This window comes from Malus domestica, chromosome 10, assembly GCF_042453785.1.
Source record: "Malus domestica chromosome 10, GDT2T_hap1".
NCBI lineage: Eukaryota > Viridiplantae > Streptophyta > Magnoliopsida > Rosales > Rosaceae > Malus > Malus domestica.
Window position 1 is genome coordinate 13468129 of NC_091670.1, and position 5519 is coordinate 13473647.

General features: G+C 39.8%; 1 long non-coding RNA gene across 2 annotated transcripts; it reads left to right on the forward strand.

The window, feature by feature from the left end:
• Nucleotides 1–341: 341 nt before the first annotated feature.
• On the forward strand, nucleotides 342–5242 carry LOC139189047 (uncharacterized). Of its 2 annotated transcripts, none has more exons than XR_011572524.1 (5): nucleotides 342–539; nucleotides 623–782; nucleotides 888–956; nucleotides 1655–1713; nucleotides 5024–5242. It is a non-coding gene; the product is annotated as an uncharacterized lncRNA (long non-coding RNA). The 2 variants fall into 2 exon arrangements; XR_011572523.1 differs by lacking the exon at nucleotides 5024–5242 and adding an exon at nucleotides 2706–2833.
• The last annotated feature ends 277 nt before the right edge of the window (nucleotides 5243–5519 follow it).

Consider the following 5519-nt stretch of genomic DNA (forward strand, 5'->3'; position numbering starts at 1 on the left):
GATTAAATAAAATATTATGAATATTATGGGGTCTTTGAACACCCTTTTTATCAGTCTAAAGTCAACATGACGAAAATATTTTTGAAAAATTATTTTACACACTATTTTTCTCATTCTACAACTGTCACAGCCCGTTCCAAAATATTACATTCGTGGCTGTGAATGGACGAAATTGCCCTTAAGAAATACTAAGTATGTGAAGCTCAAGTTGATAATTATCTAAGTTCCTAAGTTTTGAAAATAAAATGGAATTTAATAAGGATGGAACTTAGATTTTTAGGTTAAAATTTTGTGGTTTAGAGTTGGGGATTGGAAAAGGACCACGTGGGATCCCCATTCCTTATTTCCCTCCCCATTTCCCGTATACTGTCCTTCACACTCTCTCTCTCTCCTCCCTCACGATTACTCTCAGTTCTCTCTCCCTCTCCTTCGAACTCACACGGACCACCACAAAACCACCTAAAACCTATACCAACGACGAATCTAACACCACCATTGGAACCCTGAAGACTTCACGATCACGATGGTATCCATTTCAAGTAAGTTTTGCTTCGGAAAACCCTAGTTTCAAAGTTCCCGTGAAATGGTACTGTTCATGATCTTTTAAATGGTTACGATTTAGGCTAAAACAAGATCACAGCGAGCTTGGTGAGGTCCCAAGGAAGCTCGGAGTGCTTCGTTGGAAGTTTTTGGACGTAAGAACACGGAGATCGACAAGTTCAAAGTTTGGCCGGAGCTTTCGAGGCTTTTTCCGGCGAATCCCCGGCGAGTTAGGAGTCGAGGTAGGTATCAATCTCTTCGTCTCGTCAAGTACTACAACTTTCCTTTTTGTTTCACTCAATTTAGTTGAGTATTGAAGAAGTTATACTCATTTGAAAAATACCCAGTTTCCGGCGACCTCCGAGGCTTTCGAGGCAGTTTCCGGCCAAAAAACGGCAAACTAGGTGTTGTGCAAGGTACCATTCTCTTTGTATATTCAAGGGCTACAACTTTCGTTTTTGAATCACTTGATTTCGTTGAGAAATGACAAAGTTATGGCAATTTGAAAAACTGCCCAGAAAACGGCCGCCGGAAAAACCAGTCCGGCGACCCAAGGAAGAAGAAGGTGCTACAGTAAAAATAAAAAATAAAAATAAAATTATTTTAAAAATATGTCGACGTCCGTGACGTCGAGTAGATCACTGTGGTATATTCATATACCTAAATTGAACACCGTATGAGAAAGTTATTGAGGATTGTTGGTTAGGTGTTCAAATAACGTTTTATAGTTTTCACATTTAGGTGAAAATGTGAATTGATGATCCGACCGTTGGATCATCACCAAACTTTGATACGTTGTAATACGTAATATTTGAGGATTATTGGAACTTACGGATTGGGAATCCGAGTTACGGATCTTCCGGAATTGGAATTGTAAGTCCATAATATAAAATGTTAACCGTCACTTAGTTTTGGAAATTGACGGAGATCCGACCGTTGGATGGTAATGAAATTTTAGGATGTTATCCTAGAGATATATTGTGGACCTCTGGAAGTTATGGATTTAAAATCTGAGTGGCAGATCTTCCGGATCGAACTACGTAGTGACGTATTTTATATAAGTTATATATTCTATCGATATGAATTCTGAGGTTGGATTTGATTACTATTCTAGGCGGCGATCGTCGTGACGCCTTGATGTGTGGTGCTAGGGAGTTGTTGGACGAACTCCAGGTGAGTGGGCAGTTTTGTTTTCCGTATATATATATATACTTAACGTTTTCCCAGAAATTGAAAATGCATGAAATTATGTTTAAAATGAAATGCATATGAGTTATGTGGAAAAACGGGAAGTGAAATACCATGCATAGAATTGATATGAAAAGTATATAGAAATGTGAGTTGAAATGCCATGCATGAATTAATATATGATGCATATGTATGAATTGGTGCGGTGGACGCACAGGTAAGAATTGATTTATGATGCATATGTATGAATTGGTGCGGTGGACGCACAGGTAAGAATTGATTTATGATGCATATGTATGAAATGGTGCGGTGGACGCACAGATGAGTATTTAATTACTGTTATGATGATGATGATATATATTGAGCTCAAATCCTGCACCATGGTTTAGTGCTTATAGTATTCACCGCATCGCACGCTCGCCTTGGATCCAAGTAGATGCTAGTCGTACAGTCCACGCGGAGTGGGTACGACAGACCAGTCGCGAGAGTGTTAGTGAGATTCCGACTGGTGGGTGACCTTAGATTATGTGCACAGATGATTTATGAGAAGCACTAGAGCGTAACTTGTGTGCAGAAGGCCGGACGGGTCACAGAGGTGACTCCGGTAGAGTGATAATGATAGATTTTGAGCTCTAGGTTCAACCGTATAGGGCTATTAGAGGGCCTACGGTTGATTACTTTCTTGCACCTGATATGATTATGTTGATGCATTCATACCTTATTACTGTTGAGATGATGTGGCATGGCATAATTAATATGAGAAATGTTGAGATGACATGGCATGGCATGATTGATAAAGAGATAATGTTGAGATAGTAAAAATGAAGTTTTGAGAATATATATGTATATTTATATTTTACATTTCTGGGAAAGTATACAGGTTTTACGGAGAGGGGTTACAACGTTTTGAGAAATGTTTGGATTTGGAAAAGAATTGTTTTACTGACCCACTCAATTTTGGTTTTGCGCCCCTCCAGGTTCAGGAATCACAAAGGTGTGGTGACTACGAGGAATTCGACGGTGTTCTGACAGATTGGACAAAATTAGGACTCACCTTCGGGTGTATCAACTTATAAATTATATCTTAAAGCTTCCGTACTGTGCAAATGGTTACGTCACTCTCACGTGACGGCCTCAGAACACCGTCGAATTCCTCGTAGTCACCACACCTTTGTGATTCCTGAACCTGGAGGGGCGCAAAACCAAAATTGAGTGGGTCAGTAAAACAATTCTTTTCCAAATCCAAACATTTCTCAAAACGTTGTAACCCCTCTCCGTAAAACCTGTATACTTTCCCAGAAATGTAAAATATAAATATACATATATATTCTCAAGACTTCAAGTCGTTAACTCAACATTTTCATACAATTATGCCATGCCACATCATCTCAACATTTCTCATATTAATTATGCCATGCCACATCATCTCAACAGTAATAAGGTATGAATGCATCAACATAATCATATCAGGTGCCAGAAAGTAATCAATCGTAGGCCCTCTAATAGCCCTGTACGGTTGAACCTAGAGCTCAAAATCTATCATTCTCACACTCTGCCGGAGTCACTCCGCGTGACCTGTACGGCCTTCTGCACATAAGTTACGCTCTAGTGCTTCTCATAATCATCTGTGCACATAATCTAAGGTCACCCACCAGTCGGAATCTCACTAACACTCTCCCGACTGGCCTGTCGTACCCACTCCGCGTGGACTGTACGACTAGCATCTACTTGGATCCAAGACGAGCGTGCGATGCGGTGAATACTATAAGCACTAAACTATGGTGCAGGATTTGAGCTCAATATACATCAACATCATCATAACAGAAATAAATACTCACATGTGCGTCCACCGCACCATTTCATACATATGCATCATAAATCAATTCTTACCCGTGCGTCCACCGCACCAATTCATACATATGCATCATAAATCAATTCTTACTTGTGCGTCCACCGCACCAATTCATACATATGCATCATAAATCAATTCTTACCTGTGCGTCCACCGCACTAATTCATACATATGCATCATATATTAATTCATGCATGGCATTTCAACTCACATTTCTAAATACTTTTCATATCAATTCTATGCATGGTATTTCACTTCCCGTTTTTCCACATAACTCATATGCATTTCATTTTAAACATATTTTCATTTCAATTCAATTTTTGGGAAACGTCAAGTATATATATATACGGAAAACAAAACTGCCCACTCACCTGGAGTTCGTCCAACAACTCCCTAGCACCACACATCAAGGCGTCACGACGATCGCCGCCTAGAATAGTAATCAAATCCAACCTCAGAATTCATAGTGATAGAATATATAACTTATATAAAATACGTCACTACGTAGTTCGATCCGGAAGATCTGCCACTCAGATTTTAAATCCATAACTTCCAGAGGTCCACAATATATCTCTAGGATAACATCCTAAAATTTCATTTCCATCCAACGGTCGGATCTCCGTCAATTTCCAAAAATAAGTGACGGTTAACATTTTATATTATGGACTTACAATTCCAATTCCGGAAGATCCGTAACTCGGATTCCCAATCCGTAAGTTCCAATAATCCTCAAATATTACGTATTACAACGTATCAAAGTTTGGTAACGATCCAACGGTAGGACTCACCTTCGGGTGTATCAATTTAAATTGTATCTTAAAGCTTCCGTACTGTGCAAATGGTTACGTCACTCTCACGTGACGGCCAGCATGCCCTCCTTCGGGACGGGGTGTGTCAGTTGGTATCAGAGCATGGTTGCAATCTTGGACATTTTGAGAAGTTCTAGTGAATTCTGTCAGAACTACACCGCCTCGTAGCAAACCACGTAGTTAGAGGAACTTAGTCTCCCTGATTTAGCGGGTTAGGGGAAACTATTCTTATGGTGATTCAGTATATTAGAAAAATGGACATTTTAAGACGGGTTATGAGTTGAATTTGAATCACTTAAGAGAAATGATGAACCTGAGGGAACAAAGTGACGGATTAACCAATTGGAAAAGATGTTTCGGAATATGCAAGTCAAAGGAATCTTCCTTCTGACAAGGGGTCGAGACGACTACCTGGTTTTGGTTATGAATTTGTATCCTGGTGGAAACAGGAGTATGAATTGTTGTCACCAGAGGAATCAGTCGATTGAGAATAGTTTAAGGAATATTTATATTTTACATTTCTGGGAAAGTATACAGGTTTTACGGAGAGGGGTTACAACGTTTTGAGAAATGTTTGGATTTGGAAAAGAATTGTTTTACTGACCCACTCAATTTTGGTTTTGCGCCCCTCCAGGTTCAGGAATCACAAAGGTGTGGTGACTACGAGGAATTCGACGGTGTTCTGACAGATTGGACAAAATTAGGACTCACCTTCGGGTGTATCAATTTAAATTGTATCTTAAAGCTTCCGTACTGTGCAAATGGTTACGTCACTCTCACGTGACGGCCAGCATGCCCTCCTTCGGGACGGGGTGTGTCAGTTGGTATCAGAGCATGGTTGCAATCTTGGACATTTTGAGAAGTTCTAGTGAATTCTGTCAGAACTACACCGCCTCGTAGCAAACCACGTAGTTAGAGGAACTTAGTCTCCCTGATTTAGCGGGTTAGGGGAAACTATTCTTATGGTGATTCAGTATATTAGAAAAATGGACATTTTAAGACGGGTTATGAGTTGAATTTGAATCACTTAAGAGAAATGATGAACCTGAGGGAACAAAGTGACAGATTAACCAATTGGAAAAGATGTTTCGGAATATGCAAGTCAAAGGAATCTTCCTTCTGACAAGGGG